Below are 24,067 nucleotides of genomic sequence, written 5' to 3'. Positions count from 1 at the left end.
TTTGCATTTACCCATTTTTTTTTATTTTTTTTTATTAAGAATATTAGTCATGTTAAATGACTAATATTCCCCTTTCCTCTCCAGCTAAGCGTCAGGCTTGTACTAGGAGTAGGTACGACAATAGTGCAACGGGCGGGGTTTGAACCGTCGACCTTTCGGTTTTCAGTCCACTCCTTTGCCGGTTGAGCTATTGAGGCATTGAGGAGTTCCATCCTCTATTTTCGAAACTGTTCATCAAATCTTCACCAAACTTACATGGTTTCAACTTGACAATACCATCTTTGTAAAGAAAAAATAATTGTGAAAATCGGTACGAATTTGACTGGAGTAAAAACAATAAAAAATTTGATTTCGCAACCCGCTAATTTTTTCGGGATACAAATTACCCTATATGTTAATCCGGAGTTACCACTGACTGTACCAAACATTAAAATCCGTTTAGTAGTTTTCACGTTATGTGGGCACAGATAGACAGAGAGACAGACAAAAATTCAAAAAAAAAATGTTTTAGGGTGGATAGTAATGTTTCTTCCGATTTAATTTTGCAAAATATATTAAATGATATTATACAGAAATCATCCTGTTACAGTTTTATTATAAGTATTGATTATCCGATTAGACTTTCTAGACATTTTTCTAGACTCCTTCTAGCAACAATAATATCTGTGTCTATTTCCGTAAAAATTTGTTAGTTTCAAAACTACATCTTTCAATGATTTGTATGTAAATCTTTGAGCTCATGCAACTTTAAATTCTCCTATCTATTCAATTTGGCTCTTTGGTCTTTCAAAAGATGTGATAATTTTAAACTAATAAGAAACCACGTCTTGTTAGTTCATAATTATCCATTTATTTGCAATTACTGAAATCAGTGTAATTATTCATTTATATTTCTTTATTTAAACTTTAATGTATCGAAAGCCAAATATAATACGAACTAAGGGGATCTTTTTTATCAGCTGCAATTTTATTTTATGACACAAGCGTCTTGGATATCTAATTGAAAAACCTAATTTTAGGGATGTAAAATTGCCGGCAATTTGTTTTTATATTTTTATGTTATTGTTAGTGAAGATTTTATGTCAGGTATAGGTATATTAAACTAACTGACGCCCGCGACTTCGTCCGCGTGGATTTGGGTTTTTCAAAATCCCGTGGGAGTTCTTTAATTTTTCATTTTAAGAAGTAGCCTACGTGGTAATCCAGGGTATAATCTATCTCCATTCCGAATTTCAACCAAATTCGTTCAGAAGTTTTTGCGTGAAAGAGTAACAAACATATACACATACATACACAAACTTTGGCATTTATAATTTTAGTGTGAAGTATGATAGTGTGATATTTTATACAACTGAATTGCGTTGTGTTATCATTTCTGAGGGTCGTAACTCCTTCCATTGGTTTATTATAGCAGTGCTTTACTTAGGATAATATGGTGGAGTACCTGAGAGAGTCATTTAAATACCTTAAGGTATCATATTTAATAAATTGTATTGCACGGGTATTGTAATATTTTTATATTAATTTTCATTTTTTTTTTGCAGGTATGATCTTTCTCTATCACGTTGTAATGTAAGTTAACTTCTCAAACTTTTAATTTCCTGGAATAAATATAATGTTATACTATCACGCATACGTGTACTGCTGGGGTCTCGAGGTACAGTCCGACAAGGCTCTTTAGGCATTTGAGTGAGGGCGCAGTTGGCGCTTTATGCCGACACTAGCTGATGCCCGCAGCTTCGCCCGCGTGGATTGGTCAGATCCCCTGCAGCATCGGGATTGAGGAGTTGGACTCCAAATTTTTTATGAAACAATGTCGCGAAGTTCCTCTATCGATTAAAAAAGAAATGACGCAAATCGGTTCAGAAATCTCGGAGATTTCGGTGTACATAGGTAGAAAAACACAACTCCCTTTTTGAAAGTCGGTTAAAAAAGTAGCCTATGTTACTCCCTGGTCAATTCTCTACTTGTCTGTGAAAACCCCGTCAAAATCGGTCCAGCCGTTCCGAAGATTATCCTTTTCAAACAGACAGACAGACAGACAGACAGACAGACAGACAGACAAAAATTTTAAAAACGTGTGATTCAGTGTTGGTATCGTTCAAATAGCCATATGAGCTTAATATGAGGTAGTTATTTCGAAATTACAGACAGACACTCCAATTTTATTTATTAGTATAGATAGCGAACTATCAACAAGTGCACTTCTTTAGATGGCGGCTTTAGTTCCGAGTTTGGCCACGCGCCAATAGAGCCTAGTCGGACTGTACTAGAATAGTGGCCTCAAAATGGAAAGAGCAGCGTTGGCAGACTTCCTACTGCCTACGCCTTCTTCGACAGCCGCTGGTAAGACCCTGGCGTGTGGATGCCCCTACGAGAGAGACATATGACCAGTTGTGAGGTCTATCGGTTGACAATGATGATGATGATGATCACGTATAAACAATGATATCATTTTTATGTCACGTTAACCGGGAGTATGGTACCTACAGGATTTCGTTCGAAATTATACACTTTGGCTGGCTTTTCCTGCATGTTTAGCAGTAGGAGAGCAGGTGATGCATATCGTATGCTGCATGTTTCACCACACAGATTTGTCTGGTTTAGCGTTAGTTCTGGTTTAGATTATAGCAAATTGGACTTCCGCAAAGTAACGCCCGCTTCTATACAACGAAATTAGGTACACTGTTAGTTACCTACTAATAGGTAGGTCCTTCTATAATTTCTATTTACATTCTTTTAATGTCATTGAAGTTATATAACAGCAAGTATATAACAACATATACAACACATATAAAGACTGGGATAACATATTAAGTAGACCCCGTAGGTATATGTGTGTTTGTAAAAGGAATGCACTAAAAAACTAAGAGCTAATGCTCTTGTATGTCTCTGCACACGACCATAGTACGTGTTCGAGGTACAAATCGGTTTTGGGGTTCAGATAATATGAGGCCACAGACTAAAGTTACAAGATAGAATAATATGAAGTTTCTTCGACCAAACGTCTAAGCATGTTTGATACTTTAAGATCATAATCGGTTTATGAAACAAATTAAAAACACCTTTGCCAATTTTAGAGAAAATAAGGTAGATATACCGTGTCAAAATGAGAATTTCGTTATTTTTGGAAGTTGGTTAAAATAATATTACCTATATCCTATAACTATACAGAGTAAAACTGTGCTACTACTATACTTACGAGTACCTAATAAAAAAGAAAAATTCTGACGAATTGAGTACCTCTTCCTTTTTTGAAGTCAGTTAAATATACAAAAACTACATCAAGATCATCATTAATTACTATTTATTAGACGATGCCCGCGACTTCGTCTACATGGATTTAGATTTCTTTTAAATCCCGCGGTAACTCCTTAATTTTTTGGAAACAAAAAGTTGTCTATGCCCGTCTCCGGAATGCGAGCCGTCTCTGTATCGAATTTCCTCAAAATCGGTTAAACGGATGAGCCGTGAAAAGGTAATAGACAGGTACACTTTCGCATTTATTATTTTAAGTAATAAGTATGAATCATTAAATTAATTTCAGATGATACTGAAAATCTAGACATTTTATTATCTGGCAGGCTTTTTTTGCTTGACTTTTTCCTAAATCAGTTATCAATAGTCTATATTAAGTTTGGCTTCACTTTTCGTCTCGATCCTTATTTCTAGTCTATGTAAAAGGCATGTGAGTCCATGACTTCATGAATGTACTTTTTGCCCGCCAAGTTTTCGTCTAAATAAGTGATAATATTGTTTAGAAATACGTTACTATTTAACGGGTTAAACAAAAAGTTAATGATTCAAGCACAATATAATTCAAAATATGTCAAATCATTCAAAATAGGTAAATTTTACAGTTTTTGATTGTCAATTGTTGGATTATATTAGTTAAGTACGTAAACTTAACAAGTGTAAATTAAAAATTTATAACACCCCCGACAAGTGAAGGTTACAGTAAATAGAAAGAGCTGATAACTTTCAAACGGCTGAACCGATTTTCTTGGATTATAGCTAAGAACACTCTCGATCAAGCCATCTTTCAAAAAAAATTAAATTAAAATCGGTTCATTCGTTTAGGAGCTACGATGCTACAGACAGATACATAGATACACAGATACACACGTCAAACTTATAACACCTCTCTTTTTGGGTCGGGGGTTAAAAAGCTACGAGGATAAAACTAACACCTTCTACTTATCTAGGTATAACTTCAAAATTTCTTGTTTTGTGCTTGACTTATACCCTTTAATGACGAACGATACTGTACCGACTGCTTACTCAGATTTTACTCACAGTTATACTTAGTGGAGTTTATGTTATATTAAAACTTAACATCAAATTTCATCAACAATCATTTCATTTCATTTCAATATTGGAGTGAATTACACACGGAATGAGTAGGTAGATACCTACTGAATTAAGACACGTTTAAAAGTTAACAAAAAAAAAACAACATTTCTTTTAAATATATCTTTAATTATTTTAATAACACATAAAATCTTTGATTGCGTATTGACAATATACCTACCTTAAACTTGCCTATACAAGAATAATTAAAGACAAAACTAATCGTCTGTTAAAATAGTAAATTGTGTGTGAACTACAGCACAACACACACGGGTTTAGTTACGGTGTTCACGTGGACGCAGTGTAGCCATCATACAGTTTAGAAATTAATGCCAATGACATTAATGACTTGTGGGTGGTCTGGGCCTCGCGGACTTTGTTATTTTTTAGGATTTACACCACAGCTGCAATAAAAAAGAATGCAGGAGCCCACAACATTGATTTCCCAAGAATACCCCTACCATTATTTGGTTACTAGATTTCTTCTATCGAGAATATACACACTTAAATATCGAATCTACTCTAGAGTTAGTATCATCATGATGATTAATTAACCCATCCCCATTCTGCCACTTAGCATAGGTCTTCGCTCAGAATGAGAAGGATTTAGGTCATAATCCACCAAGCTGGCTGGCCAAATGCAGATTGGTAACTTTCGAGATCTCTAGAGGAGACTTTAAATATTATATTATTTTAAAACGAATCCACATGGCAACCATAGTAGTAGACATGATAAGGTAATTTTCAAACTGTATGATACCTAAACTGTGACGTTGATATTTTGTGTACAAATTGCATCCATGGGAAACGGGGTATAATCGGATTGGTCGGCAATCATCGTCTAACGGTAACTTGGCTGATTGATTTCTTTTATAGCTTGAAGAGAACTCACATGTAACATTTCGATATCGGAAATGGTGGCTCTACATTTAGCTATAAAGTTTGATAATATACATTTATGATATTATTCAATTCAATTCAATTCATTTATTTAACGGACAACAAGAACCCTTTTGCATTTTAGTGTTAGTAACAATAAAAACTTAAAAACTATGTTCGTACCTAAACACTAAGTATAGTTAGTAACATTTATTCTTAATCACTATGTTAGTACTTACTCGTTATGGAAAAATAGTCTGGAGCTACTTATATTTATGTACCTTACCGCCTGCTTTCATACTGACTCCCACTGACTCCACAATATGTCTAGGTAATTAGGTGCCTATTACTAATACTTATAGTTACTGACTATATAATAATTGGGATGATACCTCTGTCAAAAATAAATTATTTCTCAGAAATCATTAAATATAGGGTCTTCGAAAATTCTTAAAATTCACGTCCGCTGTAAGTTTTAACTTTGCTAACCATTTTAAATAATCGGTTTAACTAAAAAAGTACGACAAATTATGTCAAATGCTTATGACGTCTCATCTGTGAATTTCATATAAGCTCCCTTACTAAGCGAGCGTTTTGATGTTTTACTAATTTGACTATTAGTCATCATCCCTAATCACTAACTAATATAAGACACTTAATTAATTTCCCCAATTCACTTTTCTTTCGAAATAACATCTGAAAGCTCTCCCTATATCAAGGTAGAGATCTGTTATAATATTAGTGCTTCCCTGTCGACATAAGTATTATCTTTTCTTTTAACTCTTAAGTACATATTGTTGGCACGAATAAAAAAAAAAAATCGGCCAAGTGCGAGTTAGACTGGCGCACCGATGGTTCCGTACTACAGTTGTATTTTTTCGACATTTTGTTAAAATTAAAAAAGACTGTACAGATAAAGCCCGTTCATATGAAAATTCGTTTTCAATTTGAAAATACTAATTATTTGTTCATGAACCCATTTTAGGTAATATATTTTTATGGTAACGTAACCAAACCCACGGTTTTCGAACTTTTCCCCTTACGTGTACCTACCTGCGGAATTTTACGATTCTAGGTCAACGGGAAGTACCCTATAGGTGTCTTGAAAACGAAGTGCTCCTATAAGGGTTTCTTTTTTCCTTTTGAGATACGGAACCCTAAAAACTGGTTAGGTACTTCCATAACACTTACCTACAAGGTTTCATAACACCACGCTATCCACAAAACAATTAGCTACAAGCTTCAAAAGCCGGCAGTTCAAGAGTTATTAGCGATTCGGCGCGCCGATGCGGCCATAGCTTTACTATTATTTAATTGCCACAAATTGCCCTATACTGATGAACTTCGGCGTTTTTTACACAGATCGTTGTAGTGTAGCGCTATAGATGTATTATGTCGGATTTACATAGAGATTCCTAACGGCTGATTATTTAAACGTGAGTATAATGTTTTAAGGCTAGTTGCATGGTTGTTGACAGACGTGCACAGATGGACAAAGATCTCTTGTAGTGACTTCCATTCTTCATAATATATTATGTAAATATATATACTAATTAATAATAATAGTTGGCGCAAAAGACCTTGGCTAAGCACAAAACAAGACTGACAATTATAAAAAAAAAAACACTTTTCAAGGAAATTTTTGATTTATGAAGCCAACAAAAAAACTAATTAGCAGGTATCCCATGACTTCCGAATTACACGCGAAAAAAATGCCGCACTTAAATTTTTAAGAAGCTTTTTTGACAAAAATGTAGGCATAAATCAAAACCCTACACGAATTGTACATTACTTCGCAATTAATTGGTATGCAAATATTATTAGGTACATGTAAGCAACTTAAAATGTCCATGTATGGATAAAAAAGAGGTTTCTACGTTTATTGGTAGATATAATTTTATTCTAGTTAATGTTATGTTTATGTTACATGACATGAAAATAGAATGGAAAGATTTTTATATTCAAACGATCTTTTAAAAGTGCTGAATCGTCAAAAGAATCTACTACTTGAATCATCCATACCTAATTACCAAGAAGAACCATCAAGAAACTCAGCGGTTGCTCTTTTCAAAGATTCGATTTATAGGTCGGTATATTGGTCAGATTCCATTTTGGTGCCCGTAAAATTGTAAAATGATTTGTTTTATTGTTAAGTATAGCCACATTTTAATTAAACATTTTGTTTATGCTGAGTTTCTTGGTAGATTCTATGGTAGGTACATTCTTGACATAAGTAATAACTACATGAAATATTAAAGCATTTTAACTTTTTGAATATTACTCTAGTACTTACTTAAATAAATTTCATACTAAATAGTAGGTACTGAAATTCGGTCCCACTTTGAATAAACGGGCAATAAATAATAAACCATAAAATCAACGACGGCCAATCAAAAATTTCTAAATTATTTCCCACTTAATGTCTGAGGCAATGTATGTCACTAAAAAATCGTAAAGACTAACTTACTGTCAGATTGTTCAAGCTTTATTATTATTTGACTGTAACTCGTGCATTTAAATTAACATTTTTGGAGTGTAAGTAGTTAAAAGTTACTACATAAAATGAACATAATCACACTAATATTATAAAGGCGAAAGTTTGTATGTGTGTGTGTGTGTGTGTGTGTGTGTGTGTGTGTGTGTGTGTGTGTATGTTTGTTTGTTACTCCTTCACGCAAAAACTACTGGACGGATTGGGCTGAAATTTGGAATGAAGATAGATAATATCCTGGATTAGCACATAGGCTACTTTTTATCCCGTTAAATCAAAGAGTTCCCACGGGATTTCGAAAAACCTAAATCCACGCGGGCGAAGTCGCGGGCATCGGCTAGTATATTATAATTCAATAAACAATTTTATTCAACAAACTCAGTCGTTACTTTTTTTTTCAACAGACTCAGTCCAGATTTAATAATGATTCTTGTTCCTTTTTGATTAAAATTAAAATTTTGCCTATTAAAATCTTACTAACAATGCGAAAGTGCGTTTTTTTGTTGATTTGTCCTCCAATCACACCGCAACCGTGCAGGGATTACCTGATTTTTTCAGTGCTTGAAGACTAAAGTGGTCAAACAGTGCATATTGTTATCTCTCAGTGATGCCTTCTACTTTGGACCTCATAAGAAAGTTCAGAGTCACTCAACAGGCGGGTTATGCAATCAGAAATAAGAAGGTCCGTAAAAAACTACATAGCCCAATGGGTTGCAAAGCTGAAGTATTAGTCGGCAGGGCACATAGATAAAGATCCGATAAAATTAGACTTTGGGGTCCCAAGGTGGTCCCTCGCACAGGAAAATGCAACGTTGGCAGATCAACTGTGCAGACTGTGGACAATTCCTCAAAAGCCGACAACGCAGTTACACTGGTGCTGCAAATGTTCATGGGCAGCGGTAACCACTTAACATCAGGTGACCCTCCTCCTATACTCGCAATTTTTATCTAAAAAATCCACTACCAGGTGGAAAGACCACCAAACGAGTTGCAGGGATAGAATTCGATAAAAATATTAAATGAAATAAAATTTTCATTCCTATAGAAGAACGAAGCATAGAGGCAAGTAATGTTTACATCGTAAATTTAAGCTTCGCTGTACCTACGTGATTGATATATCAATCAGTTAACAACCTTGTATTCATCCTAATCGTCTTATTATAATACATTTTGTTGCTATGATATAGCGTCCTATTTGTTTAAAATATCGATGTAAAATAAACCTTACTTTGATGAATTTTGGTTTAATTTTGTTCTTATGTTATTTTTCATATTATGTAATACCTAATCATAACAATAGGACCTGTAAGGTTTGCGTGTGTTTTCGCGAAGGTGTCAAAAGTACCACATTTGCATTTTGTGGGCGATTGTACTTTTATAGTCCGCGACAGATTGAGATGGCAATCGGGTTACGAGGCGGGGGACGCCCCCCACATCCGCACCCGTCACGCGCATCAGGTTAGCGCGAGGGGTGTGCGTAAGTCAAAAGGAAGGGTTATGATTTTAGCAGTCTATGTATGTATGTATGTATGTATGTATGTATGTGTGTATGTTTGTATCCAGATTCTGTGAGTTCCATCGTAGCGCCTAAACTATATAAGTTACTAGCGACCCGCCCCGGCTTCGCACGGGTGGACATTAATTTTTTCTATTTTCCGGGATAAAATATAGCCTATACGGATTCGGAAGAATCCCTCTAAGTAATGGTAAAAGAAATTTTGAAATCGGTCCAGTAGTTTTTGAGCCTATTCAATACAAACATACAAAAATACAAAGGTTTCCTCTTTATAATATTATAGTATAGATTATTGTATAATGGTTTTAAAGTTAATATAACTTATGTACACTCGTATATAGAAAATAGAAATGTAGGGCTAACAGTTACGAACAGACACACAGATAGATAACTACATGGATAAACTCATAACACCCTTCAGTTTACGTTGGGAGTTAAACTTTTGTTGATAATAATTTTATTCATACTATTCGCAGTACCCACTTAAAGATTATTTTATGCAATTTAATCTCATTTATAATAATGGACGCATAGTTCCACTCAACAGTGAGTGAGTCGTGAGTGCAAAACAACAAAACAACACTCGCATCAATGTCACATAGATTACACATTAACATAAATGTCAGTGTGCGAAGCGAGCATTCAAACTAAATTTTAATAAATACTACCTACACAAAATTGTATTGTAGAAAGATCCCGTAATGCTTTACCACGGGATTGTTTTATTACATAAAACGAATTAGATTTTGTAAATACTAATTTGCAAAATCTAGCTAACCTTAATACTAAATTAATCCCCGACCCAAAAAGAGGGGTGTTATAAGTTTGATGTGTGTATCTGTGTATCTGTCTGTGGCATCCTAGCTCCTAAATTAATGAACCGATTTTAATTTACTTTTTCTTTGTTTGAAACGTGGCTTGATCGAGAGTATAATTCAAGAAAATCAGTTCAGCCGTTTGAAAGTTATTAGCTCTTTTCTAGTTACTGTAACTTTTACTGGTCGGAGGTGTTGTAAATTTTTAATTAACACTTGTTTTGTAAATGTGGTTTCGTACTCATCCGATCCGAGTCACTGAAAATATGGATATGAAAAACTCGGACAGAACTCGGATATTGCTTACGCACTAATCTGATCTCTGATCCAAATCCAAGCTATTCAGTGGGCATCTTTGACATATCTACGTCATATTTCCGTTATTTGAATCCGAGGCATATCCGAGATATTCTCACGGGTGTCGGACATTTTATAACTCGGACGACGGAAGTCGGAGCTAGTGGGTAAGCTACCATACAAATAGTTCTATGACTACTTCAGAACATATTTTCACGGATATTCGGATCGGATGCAGTGCGCAACCGCCCTTACTGCGAATCCCAAAGAAATTATAATAAAAGCATAAAATATGAAACAATAGGCAAAGAAAGTTTTTTTTATTCAAATAAACTTTTACAAGACATGCTTTTATTAAATCGTCAAGTGGGTTTAGCTTGGGTTGAAAGATCCCTTTCTTCGAAAAGAACCAGCAAGAAACTCGGCGGTTGCTCTTTTCAAGTATTTTACCTACAATTATTTGTAGTATAGATAAGCAGTTCCACACACTTCTGGTGCGAGCTGTGTCAAATCCACATTTTTTTATTATTATCACAAATCTTCAATTGCTAAAAGAGAGATTTTGAAAAATCTAAAAGTTGTGATTTATGGATTCTTAGATTAGCGCTTGGCTGCAATCATGCTTCAATACACTTAAATTAATAATTAATTATCATACTATCATAAATAAATAAAAAAAAACATTTAGATGTACAAACATCGTAAATAAAAAAAATATTTTCAATATTCTTGCAAGTAAAAATTTACCGGTAAGTGTATCAATAACCGATGATTTATCCTCAAACCTTCATTAACCAACTGTAATAGGTTATTTTACACATGCCGTATATCCCCGCGTGAAACTGATAAGCGTTCTAAATATGCGCCAACCACTTAGCTGCTACAAACTGGACAGAGTTGCCACATTAGAAAACTCACTCTGTTCCCATATTATTATGGTCTAAATTTGTATGATGATGTGTAAGGTTAAGTTTATTGTATTGAATAGCAAAATTCATTAATCCAGCATCCCCGTCAGGCGGACTGACAGAGCCATAAGTGACGTGGAATATCGCCTTTAAGTGGCCGATTGTGGTAAGATTAATAGGGCTAACCGTTACCACAGTGTAGTGACTAGTGGTGCATCCAGTATGAACACTGGATGACTGCTGTTGAACAGAAGTACGTACCTAATGTAGGCGGCAAAGATATCCTTGATAATAAACAAATACATACATAGTCGGAATCCCACGGAATCGTACGAAGCGATTTGCGTACTCGTTTCTAATACGCACTGCTAGAATATTATGAAATGCCCTTCCGGCCTCCCGTTTTTAGGGTTTCGTACCTCAAAAGGAAAAACGGAACCCTCATGGGATCACTTTGTTGTCTGTCTGTCTATCCGTCTGTCCGTCTGTCGTGTCTGTCAAGAAAACCCATAGGGTTCTTTCCGTTGACCTAGACTTGTGCTATAAGACCTACCTACCTGCCAAATTTCATGATTCTAGGTCAACGGGAAGTACCCTATAGGTTTTCTTGACAGACACGACAGATGAGCAGACCGACAGACAGACTGACAGACAACAAAGTGATCCTATAAAGGTTCCGTTCCTTCTTTTGAGCTGCTCGGGATACGAACTACTAATAAACCATTACGGTTCATATGATGAAACCGTAATGGTTTATTAGTGGTTCGTATTAGTGTACCTATATGTATAGGTACAATTGTAAGTCACGCACAATTATTATAATCCAGATTAGCATTTGGAATCGTAAGTCAAGGACTTATGGGTGTCAAATATAATTTATCAGAGCGTGTCGATTATTCACGGTCATGACAAATGGCGCCGATCGCCATATATCCTGCGATTTGTGATTTGCGATTCGGTGAGGTATCAGAAAAGAATTTGTTAGTACGGAAAGGTATATGTAATCCATACTATATAGAGCCTCAATAGCTCAACCGGTAAAGGAGTGGACTGAAAACCTAAAGGTCGCCGGTTCAAACCCCGCCCGTTGCACTATTGTCGTACCTACTCCTAGCACAAGGCTGACGCTTAGTTGGAGAGGAGAGGGGAATATTAGTCATTTAACATGGCTAATATTCTTTAAAAAAAATCTCCATATCTATCCGTCCATCCAATCCAATAAATAACAAAGTTGTATCGAGACGGTTGGCTTTGCATTCAGCAGTCAACAAGGTAGTGTAATAGTTACATTGCTTATGTATTGCATATTTAGTATTTACAGAAATATTTTGTTGTTTAATTAAAACAACAGTACCTAACCGCTGAGTTTCTTGCTGGCTCTTCACGGTAGAATCTATTTTCCGAACCGGTGCAGTGGTATAGCCTTGACATAATTGTCATTATATGGCACATGCTTGAATGAATAACTAATAAATTTTTATTTTTGTGGGCATAAGCTGTAAGTTTTGTCCCGAAAAATTAAAGAGTTTCCATGGATTTCTTTAAAAACTAAATTATCATTTATTTGGTACAGATATAGCTTGCATCCTGGAGACCTATATATTACAAGCTGACTATTTTAGGTTTTTTGAAATCCCGTGGGAACTCTTTGATTTTACGGGATAAAAAGTAGCCTATAAAAGTAGCCTAAGTTTCCAGGAGTTCTTTAAATTAAAGATCCTAAATCTCTGGATGGACTGACGACATAATAATCCATAAGAGGGTGTTGGAAAGTGGCTGGATGAGGAAGGCTGAGGCCAGGGTGTGGAGACGTTCAGAAGGTCTAGAGGTCTAGAAATATGACTAAAACTATGCTATCACGGCTTAAAATTACCTCAATTTAATTAAATCGAATCTACTGTCACTCATAATGGAAGCCTTCGATGATAGAGTGTTTTACAGCGTCCATTCAAACAGAAAATAAGCCAACGTGTTTCGCTATCCATTGCTTATTAAGTATCAGAAAATCAGCGTTCTAATGATTGTGAAGCTACCTTTGTTCAACCAGATAGGTTGTTATCCCCGACCCAAAAAGAGGGGTGTTATAAGTTTGCCGTATGTATCTGTGTATCTGTTTGTGGCATCGTAGTTCCTAAACTAATAAACCGATTTTGATTAATTTTTTTTTGTTTGAAAGGTAGCTTGATCGAGAGTGTTATTAGCTATAATCCAAGAAAATCGGTTCTGCCGTTTGAAAGTTATCAGCTCTTTTCTAGTTACTGTAACCTTCACTTGTCGGGGTTGTAATTTTTTAATTTACACTTGTTTTCTAAATGTTTTCCACTTATTTAACCTTTCTTATAGTCAGAAATCTTTTTAATGCAATTTTTTTTTCATGTCTTTATTGATAGTGAGGCACTTCTATCTTGGACGTCTGAAGTACAAGAGAATAGAGACCTAATATCCAGCGGTGGTCGTCCATTGGTTGACGATTATAATGATGATGATGAGGATCAAACTCTTCCTCTTCAATGTATAACGTACATTGCGATGATATCACGAGATGTATGGGATGAGAACACTAATTATGTTCTATGGAGCGCGGGGTGTGGCATTCCGTTAGGCCGATGAACTTTTTTAATAGAGCTTACAATATATCAGACGTGATACAGCTATTTACAAACACTGCGTAAGACATGTTACGTATTTATATTACCTGGAGTATAAAATTCGTTCGCGTTCATAGAGCATAGATATAAAATTGTTACAAATTTAATAATGCAATAGTATTCTTACGCGTAACAGGCGTTGTAGTACAATATCATTTACTAATTGCTAAGCTACTAACCGATACAACTAAACTGGCGAGCAAAGTTTTTCATAGCTCATTACAAATTAAAATAATTGTCACCAACCCACATACTTTTTCCACGAGCTTCATCATCACCGGCACACTACTGAACACAGGTCTTAAGGGTTTATTGAACCAGAAAATCTAAAAAATATTAATTTATAATATTGACGAGTGGAATTTACAAAGCAAATTTTTTAATATTTTATTACCAACTCTAATCTTTCATAACTCTGTGGCCAAAACTAGATGATGTGCAGTATCACAGAGTACAAGGCAAATGTGTTATCTCGACGCGTTCCTCTGACAATCAGACCTTGTATCTTTACCCGACTGCGCATAAAGTTATTGTGTGTTTGTCATCATGGTCAACCCATCGCCGGCTCACTATACAGCAGGGGTCTCTTCTTAGAGTGAAAAGGGTTTTGACCGTAGTCTACCATACTGGTTAAGTGTGGACTTGTGTACTTAAAATGCAACTCCGAAAAGTTAGAGGTGCGTGCCCGGGATCGAACCTCTGACCTCCGATTAAGACTAAGGAGTTGGAGGTCCTAACCATTAGGCTATCTTAGCTTCAGGGTGCCTTTCCACCAGAGATGTGCTATGCAGTTATGCTGCGAAGATGTGAACTCTACGCTACGAAAATATGTGACCATTTCCACCAATACTAAGCTATGTAGCTGTGCGAGGAAGATGCGCTATAAAGAGGCGCCGCCGCAAAGTAGCTGCGCCAGAAAGATGCGCATACTGTAGGTATTCTGCTCTGGACCACTGTCGAAGGCCCATAGCAGGCATCCATAGCACGCAGCCATAACACGCATCCATAGCACGCATCCTTCTATATGAAAACATATCTTACCTAATTGAATCCGTTTCCACCAGTGCTAAGCTATGTAAACCAATGTATATGATTGGTGGATATCAAACACATCCATAGGAACGTAGCATAGCACATCTCTGGTGGAAAAGCAGCCTTAAGTCTGCCAATTCGTACTGAGGCAGCGCGAGCGTGGCAGACTATGACCTAAACCCTTCTCATACAGAGTGGAGTTCCGTCGTCAGTAGTTTGCGGTTGATGTATTGATCATGATGATACAAATTGACAGTTAAAAAAAAATCCAAGCTAGTTTTCTTCAATACTAAAAGTGCTATTAAAGGCTCGGTGAAAAAAAAAAAAAAAACAAACATACGAACACTGCATAGTAATGAGTAGAAACAGATTATCTTACAGTCAATTAGCACCAGCGTGGAGGCATAGTCTCATCCGTATCATATCAGGCTGTCCGTCACATAGCGGGACTCAGATAAACATAATATATCACCGAGTGTGTACAGACTGACACGCGAAAAGATCCCCGTATGATTTATGGTATAGGTGAAATGTAGCTGTTAAAATTAACTAATCGGGTTACAAGGTTTCGTGTCACCGTTCCTTTTGTTGTGAACCGATACAAAACGGTTTTAGGGTTCTGTATCTCTTGAAGAAAATCCTTATAAGCGTTGCCTGTCGTCAAGGGAATCAACACCTACAGGGAACTTTTCGTTGATCTAGAATCATGAAATTTGGCAGGTAGCAAGGTGTTAGCACAAGGAAAGGAAAAAATGGAAAACCATGACTTTTTGGTAAAACCCAAAATAGTGTTATTTCTTGTACAAATGGTACGGAACCCTTCGTGTGCGACTCCGACTCGAGCTTGACGGTTTTTTAAAGTTTTTTTTAACAAGCTAGAACTCGATGAAGCCTAAATACCTACTTAGAGACAGCGCGACGTTTTCTTGCGATTATTGCAATTGTTTAATTTGGGTTTGAAATCGTTTAGTCCACGGAATTGCTGGTCCACGCGGACGAAGTCACGGCCATAGCTAGTATAGCTAAGTATACTTACTTATCTAAGTAAAATACTTATTTATAAGCGCTAAGGTGACTTCTTAATTTAAAACAATTTGCACCGAGCGTGCGCGAGCGCAACCTAACTCAATTCATTATGAATTCCCCGTAAGGTAACATCTCCGCTAAGTAACGCCAGATATCGATCTATAGCTAAGGAGCAGTCACGAAATCGATCATGAATTGATTTATTTACAATCCAGCAAAAAAATTAACAGAAAAACATCTAAGATGGTGGATCGCGATTATTGCATTGGAAGCCATAAAAAGTCACTTTAGTGTTTTTTTAATTTATGTATCATTATTCATTATTATCTCAACCCAGTGCTGGCCCACTACTGTGCATGGGTTTCCTTTCAAAATGAGAAGGATATGCGACCTTGCTGCCCAAGTGCGGGTATAGGCAGACTTTTTACACGTCTTTGAGAATATCATTTATAAAAAGTGTATATTCTCAATAAAAAATATCAATTTAGTAACAATGTATATATGTATGTATGTATGTGTGTCTGTTTGCCTGTCTGTCAACCTTTCTAAAGAGTGATTTTGTCAATTTAGTTTGTTGACGCCGATTCTGTTGTCTTTCTCTAAACTAAATTTAAAGTACCTAAGTATCTGCATCTTTTACTTTTTAATATTGCTAAAAAAGCACAGAACATGAATTTTACATACGCTGTATCATGATAATACTCCATTCATGAGAATTCGCTAAAAATCGAAGGTGCAAGGTATCCCAAATTCTATCCACGTCAATTAAGAGATTTATATAAGTTTTCTCCAAAAAATATTCGCCCATACGGACGGCCAGTTTACGACTTTATTATACATTTAGACACAGACTGTTTATGAAGGGGGGACTGGTTTGGCTTAATGCCGCATTGTGATGGTACCCGAACTTCTGTTCGACCATAAATGGGTGACAAAAAATGGGGACGGCATTGGCAGTGATTTTGACAAAATTCTGTATGACCGAAGCATTTTTTTAAATTGATAACTGGTTCGTTTTTGACCGCGATTTCGGTTAATGAAGTAGGATGTCTTCGTTGTATCAACCGATAGATGTCCACTGTTGGCCATGGGTCTTTTTACAGATATCCAGAAATACCCACACACACCCACACGCACACCCACCCACACACACCCACACCCACACACACCCACACCCACACACACTCACACACACACACACACACACACACACACATACACACACACTCACATACACACACACACACATACACACACACACATAAGCCCACACGGCAGCCAGTTATCGTATTTACTACATGCAATTCATTATTAACAAAAAATGTATACCAATGTAAAGTATGTGAATCAACCTTAGATTTGTCATGTTCCATTAAAAGAAATTGTATGTTTGGGAAAGCACTGGCCCTTATCAAGATTCGAGCTTTCTTAGCTAAAGAGGTACCGAACGAAATTTTGTATAGATAAGTATATATTTCAATTCATTTATTTTGTCAAATAAAATGTATCATTCAATTTATTATTATGTGATAAATAGAAAATGACCTCGACCCTCAGAAATGAGAATGACGCATAGAGAGTATTAGGAAACGATAAAGATAAAATTCAGATATAATAGCGAACGTAAGTACGGATAAACTGATTTGCCATTGAACCGTTCTCAATAATAAAACCCCATTGTCATCGATCAACATCATCTGCATGCTTCGACTTCGCGAACTTTTTGCCGCCAAAAAAACCTTAACAACTACACAATGATTCGCCATTCCTTGTTAAGAGGAAGCCTCTACTTACGTGAGGAATGAAAGAATGAATGGGTGAATGCATGAAAGAATATTATTCTTTGTTCGAAATATAATATTATAGATTATGGAACACAAAAAAAGCTATGTTCAAATACCTATTGCAGTAGGGTTATTTAAGGGGTGGGTAAACAAATTCCTCAGCAATACTTTCTCAGTTTCTCGGCTGATGCAGATGTTCATCTATGCCCACTGCTGGACAGAACCAGTATTGCGGTTTTCTGCCTTTATCATCCAAGCCAGCCACTTTTCAAATGACATAACGTCTGGTCGAGGGACACCTTCTTATAAATGGCCATGAGCAGCAAAATGACCAATTTATTTAATGTATTTTAAATAGACTGGTCATTTTGTAACTTTTATCCAATAAGACTCTCTTAGAAATCTCCCAATGACCTACCTATTCCATAACTCGAAGTAGAACTTAAAACACATTTTATTTTATCCTCTTAGAGCTAGAATTTTCAAAAATCCTTTCTAAGCGGATGTCTACATCGTAATAGCTATCTGCATGCAATAGCCCGATCCGCCTAATATAGTAGTTAAAGCAGTGCGTTTATAAATCAGTCAGTCAGTAAGACAGATGGTCGACTTTTCCTTTTACATATTATTTAGATCACCAAAAATGACATTATGTTCAAATGAAAAATAAATAATCTAATCTTATAAATTAGCCACAGCCTCGCCTTAAATAACAGCTGGGCGTTGTTATACCGACTTACAAATCGTCGATCGGCCCGATAAAAACACCATTAAATTAATATTACACATTTTTTCCATAAGTAATTGCTTTAAATTCGACCTTATTGAAACTCCACAGTCACTAGTATTGTTCGATGGCAAAGGTTTCCTGCACTAAGAGCCCGTGAGGGCCAGACCTTCGCTATATTTTCATTAAAAAAAAAATTCCTGCCATAAAGATCTTAATTAATTATATACTTAATTTTTTTTTATTTTTTTTAAAGAATATTAGCCATTTTTAGTCATGACTAACATTCCCCTTTCCCCTCCAACTAAGCGTTAAGCTTGTGCTAGGAGTGGGTACGACAATAGTGCAACGGGTGGGGTTTGAACCGGCGACCTTTCGGAATTCAGTCCGCTCCTATAACCGTTGAGCTATTGAGGCTTTGCTATTGCTACTACCATCTAGCTAGCCTATGGGCTAATAAGTATTAAGTAGTAGTAATATTGTTCTAGCTTATACTTCTACTTATGATTAATGTTATTAAAGCTGAATTTTCGATTTTCTCTCCATTTATCATATTATTTTATTTTTTTCTTTTCTTCGGAATAACATTAGAATGAATTCACTTCACGCATTCATTGCCAGACATTTAGTTTCATGGCAACCCCATGCCAGACACTATATATCTGGGTATATTATAATGGTTATACTATTTCGAAAAAAAAGAAACAATTCCTCCCTGTGTTGGGCAGATAAACTTTCAGCTTTTATAAAATAGCGAAGGCCTGGCCCTCACAGGCTCTTTCTCTCCAAATTCCGAGTTGAAGTAACTTATGGACATTATAAAAGGCAATTTGGGATAAATCCAAGATGTACAATTGCAAATGAAGTATTAAAGTACCGTTAAAACATATTTCATACCGATTTTAAGCATGAATGAGTGTAAAAGGCGATGATATTAGGTAAGTAGGTACATTTGTGTGTGTGTGTGTGTGTATTATCTGGGTACCTATATAGGATTTGAACGTTAAGTTTGGTAATTTAAAAAAACACTAATAAGTCGATATTTTTGTGAACTTAGGTGAATAAATTCTATGATCATTCGGAACTATGCAGGTATGGTATGATTAATGAATTCATCTTGTACAATTTTATAGAGTCAATTTGCTTAATGTAGTTATAATAGCTGGACTCTTGCAACTATATTATTTTACTGCAATTTCGATTAGCATTCAGATAACTATATTTAATTATAAATTAATCAATCAAACTCTAGCATTTTGCAAAACATAAATTAACTGATCAATGTTATTAGACTGTCATAGCGAATCTATGGTATGTTTTCATTTCAAACCATTAATTATTATTTATCCCAGTTAAATTCTTTATCTTCCATATATTTTTCTAATATATTTATGACCCTCTTTATTCACAAGGGCCAATAATCTTAATTGGCTGATACGTATATAAAAATTTCCCCTTTTTTACACATAAGATTTAATAATATTTTTGATCCAATTCAATGTGAGTAGGTATTTTTGAATTATTTGACTGGTCGCTCGGCTCTAATGGTAGTCTCAAAGAATGTTAGGATTAGAAATCTCGACATGATTACCTCTGGGTAAAAACCGCCGTAAAAATTGCTATCCCATGATCCTGGTTAGTCATAATGAAAGGAGTTCTTATGCCCACCTCGACCGCGACGCACCGTGCCTGGTAATTTGCTTAATTCATATAATCACTAAGCCGAGGGTATCATGCTACCAGCTGTATGCACACCGATATACCGTGTTAATAATACATCTGGAGTCTGCGGGTTCGTCCGTATTAAATTTTTTACCCCCGACCCGAAAAGAGGGGTGTTATAAGTTTGACGTCTGTATCTGTGTATCTGTCTGTGGCATCGTAGCTCCTAAACTAATGAACCGATTAGAATTTAATTTTGTTTTTTGTTTGAAAGGTAGCTTGATAGAGAGTGCTCTTAGCTATAATTCAAAAAAATCGGTTCAGCCGTTTGAAAGTTATCAGCTCTTTTCTAGTTACAGTAACCTTCACTTGTCGGGGGTGTTATAAATTTTTAATTTACATTTGTTCACTGTTGTAGACCAATTAGACATTGATTTAGTAACGGAATTTGGTTATTCCAAGGTTTTCAACTTTAATTCCAACTCCAACTTTAAGGTATATAAACGAGTTATACCTTAAAGTTACTAAAACATTCCGTAAGTTAAGGAAGGTTAGTTGACCAGGTTCTGATTGTGCAGAATAGTCATAACATGGTTATCATCATCTCAATCTATCTCCGGCCTGACCCTAATGAGCGTGGGCCTCCTCTCAGAATAGGGCTTAGTCTACCAAGCTGGTAAAGCGCGGATTGGCAAACTTCATGTTTGAGAGTCTGTCTGCTACGCTTTCACGGCTCAACCGCTGAACCGATTTTAATGAAATTTTGTACAGACTTAGGATACATTCCGGGAAAGGACATAGGCTACTTTTTATCCCGGAAAAACCAACAGTTCCTGCGAGACTCCTAAATACTCATCCGCTTGATCGATTCGTATGAAATTTGGTACCGAGGTAGCTTGCGTCCCTGTAATTGACATAGGCAACTTTTCATCCCGGAAAATCAAACAGTTCCCACGGGATCTTTAAAAACCCAAATCCACGCGGACGAAGTCGCGGGCATCCTCTAGTGCATAATAACGCCGAAAAGTTGGAGATGCCCTCTTTCTAGGGCAACGTTTCGGCGTCTACGAATGAATGCCGAAATCTTTTTAACCACTATGACTAGGCTAGGTTCTCACAGCTTTCAATTCAAACGTCTGTTAGTAAAATAATAGTGTTAAATTCATGTCAAAACATGTCAGTTATAATATGCTCGTACAGACAGGATGGATAGACATTTTACTAGATTAGAGAAGGCAATCGCTAGCATCGCTCTGATAGGCGAAGGATCGATTTATAGAAGTAATTACAGAATTATTTTTACTTTTCTGTACCTGACCCGTCTATTTTGTATAACTAGTTCAGCTTATTTAAGCACACGGTATTATTCTTCGCGTATCTACGTTTTTATAGAGACTACGAGCATTGTAAAGTTAATCGCTCACCGGGTTAGAAAGACCGAGCAGCGAAGTTATTTTTTTTAAGTGTATTGAGGAAGTAGTATTATAATAGTAGCAAAATATAGCTAAGCGAAAAAAAGTCATAAAATAATAATAACCTACTTAAGAGGGGTCTCTCCGTCACTCGCTCCAGACAAACGTAGTTCAAATTTCATATGAATATTAAGCAACCAAAGTCCATGAAACTTTGCAGATATATTCTAGAAACTAATATTTATGCCTGTTGTGTAAAATTTCATGGACTGTGGTTGCTTAATATTCAAATGAAATTGGAACTACGATTGTATGGAGTAAGTGACGGAGAGAGCCCTGTTAACTGGAATAAACCTTAGTCGGCATCCATTGGCAATCAAACACATCAAAAATTGTGCTCTAAAATTTTAACGATCTCTCGTAAATAAAAGCCACCCAAGCAGAATATGCAATTGAGTAAAGGCGAATCATTTTTAGGGTTCCGTACCTCAAAATGAAAAACGGAGCCCTTATAGGATCACTTTGTTGTCTGTCTGTCTGTCTGTCTGTCCGTCCGTCTGTCCATCCGTCCGTCCGTCCGTCGTGTCTGTCAAAAAAACTTATAGGGTACTCCTGTTGACCTAGAATCACGAAATTAGGTAGGTGCGTCTTATAGCACAAGTAAAGGAATAAATCCGAAAACAGAGAATTTCTGACGCTGTTGTCATTAACTTGCTGTGTTGCACATAGAAATATTAAAATATCTTGTATATGGTACGGAACCCTTCGTATGCGAATACGACTCGCACTTGAGCATTTTTTTAATAGCTACTGTAACACAGCTTTATGATCTACTTTTCAAATTAGTGTTTATACTGAAAACAAAACACGGAGAATGTGTGATGCGCTTGGGCTTGCTGTTATGCCAAAGTAATTAAGTTTAGTTTGAGTTATTAATTTTTTCATTTTTATAGGGTACTTTAATAACTGCCTAACAACCTCCGCCTCGGCTCTGCTCTTAACCAGGCTCTCTCTGTCACTTACTCCATACAATCGTAGTTCCAATTTCATTTGAATATTAAGCGACCAAAGTCCATGAAATTTTGCAGACATATTCTAGAAACTAATATCTGTGCCTGTAGTGTTTTACATTTTTCTAAAAATATGTAGTTTCAAAATTATAGGAGCTCAAAGATTTGTATGTGAATTTTTAAGACCGCGTAATTTTGAAACCGAATATTTTAACAGAAATCTGGAAAACCACAAGCATAGATATTAGTTTCTAGAATATGTCTGCATCATGGACTTTGGTTGCTTAATATTCAAATGAAATTGGAACTACATTTGTAAGGAGCGAGTGACGGAGAGACCCCTCTTAAACACATAAACTTTTCAAATTTAAAAAAAAAACAGGATTTTCCGCTATACTGAGATCTGTTACTGTCTAGATGGACGCGCATATTTCACACGACTTCACCAGTCGACGCTCAACTTAAAGACAAAAATAATTTATTATTCAAACCATTTGTCACCGGTGACAAACGTCACTTTTTTGACACTTCACCTAGCCTTACATGTAACTCCGCTATAATTATGGCCGACTAGTATGTTCGTTAACTTATTCAGTCGATTCAAAAAACGACTAAGTTGATTTCGCTTATGTTCTACATAAATAATATTGTCGCGAAAAAAGTTGTAAAGCTTTGAAGTCCAATTATGTGGTACTAAAAATAAATAGGAACACCTTTTTATAGGTCTATCTACTTGTTTTATCCATAATATTATTAAGTTAGTGCTTAACCCTTAAAAAGATAAGTGCAGGATACTAAAGAGCTTATAAGTACATTTATGTAAATAAAGTTTCTTCATCATTTTAATTTTAATTTAGAGTTAGGTTTTTTATTACTTTATGCTCTATTTACACGTCTTTTAAGTAAAATCTGCTTTCTGAACTGGTCTTTGAATATAAAGGACGTTTATGTTACGTTAGTTACGTTATTTTTAAGAGGCGTCTCTCCGTCACTCGCTCCATACAAACGTAGTTCTAATTTCATTTGAATATTAAGCAACCAAAGCCCATGAAATTTTGCAGACACATTCTAGAAACTAATATCTATGCCTGTGGTTTTCCAGATTTCTGTTAAAATATTCGCTTTCAAAGTTACGCGGTCTTAAAATTCACAAACAAATCTTTGAGCCCCTGTAATTCTAAAACTACATATTTTTAGAAAAATCTAAAACACCACAGGCACAGATGTTAGTTTCTAGAATATGTCTGCAAAATTTCATGGACTTTGGTTGCTTAATATTCAAATGAAATTGGAACTACGATTGTATGGAGTAAGTGACGGAGAGAGCCCTGTTAAGATAAAAAAAATTAGGTATTTCGGTACCTACCCTATCTCTATTACTCTTTATCTCCATTAATATCAGAACAGGTACTGATTGAGTGAGTAAGTAGGTACCTACCTTAATTTTTCTTGGTTTGGAGCACAAACCTATTGACAAAATAACGTCTCAAACCCCTCCTACTAAATTATA

General features: G+C 35.9%; 1 protein-coding gene and 1 long non-coding RNA gene across 2 annotated transcripts in view; both read left to right on the top strand.

Moving 5' to 3' along the window:
• The window catches only part of LOC123869774 (protein dachsous), a 371,978-nt gene that overhangs the window by 165,764 nt on the left and 182,147 nt on the right, over nucleotides 1–24,067 (top strand). The gene's annotated exons all lie outside the window — the stretch shown is intronic.
• LOC123869782 lies at nucleotides 203–23,996 on the top strand. Its single transcript, XR_006796959.1, has 3 exons — nucleotides 203–258; nucleotides 14,401–14,405; nucleotides 23,985–23,996. It is a non-coding gene; the product is annotated as an uncharacterized LOC123869782 (long non-coding RNA).

The sequence above is a fragment of the Maniola jurtina genome, chromosome 11 (assembly GCF_905333055.1).
Source record: "Maniola jurtina chromosome 11, ilManJurt1.1, whole genome shotgun sequence".
Lineage (NCBI taxonomy): Eukaryota > Metazoa > Arthropoda > Insecta > Lepidoptera > Nymphalidae > Maniola > Maniola jurtina.
The sequence above is the reverse complement of the archived record's forward strand: the minus strand, read 5'-3'. Positions and strand labels throughout refer to the sequence as shown.